The following is a 421-nucleotide window of genomic DNA, read 5'->3' on the forward strand; positions in this document are numbered from 1 at the left end:
CAAGCTCTTGGTGCATAAAGAAGATCTGTAAAGTTGCAAAGACTAAAGTCTCAAATCCAAAGAGATATTCTTTATAAAAGTTAAGAGTCAACCACGCCTACCTAAAACGGCTCGTTCTAACACGCCCCCACGTCTACCTCACGATGTGGGAAGATTTGCATAACGCCGCCCAAATGTTGACGCAAAGAAAGAAGGTGTTCACTGTTGTATTGTTGCTGCCGCCATGTCGTGAAGACGCTGTGCGTTTCGTTGTGAAAGCGAAACTACTTTGTTTGGTCTTCCAAAAGAGGACGATATCGCTTCGTCATGCCTGGAGCTGATCCATGCTGGTCGCTGAGGAAATACTACAACTTCGCACCGTGGATCAGCTTTCACAGTGGATGAAGCGGAGTCCAGCCTGGGGTCGTCACATGTGGTTGCC

Source organism: Sinocyclocheilus grahami, unplaced genomic scaffold, assembly GCF_001515645.1.
Source record: "Sinocyclocheilus grahami isolate Dianchi unplaced genomic scaffold, SAMN03320097.WGS_v1.1 scaffold127.1, whole genome shotgun sequence".
In the NCBI taxonomy this organism is placed as follows: domain Eukaryota; kingdom Metazoa; phylum Chordata; class Actinopteri; order Cypriniformes; family Cyprinidae; genus Sinocyclocheilus; species Sinocyclocheilus grahami.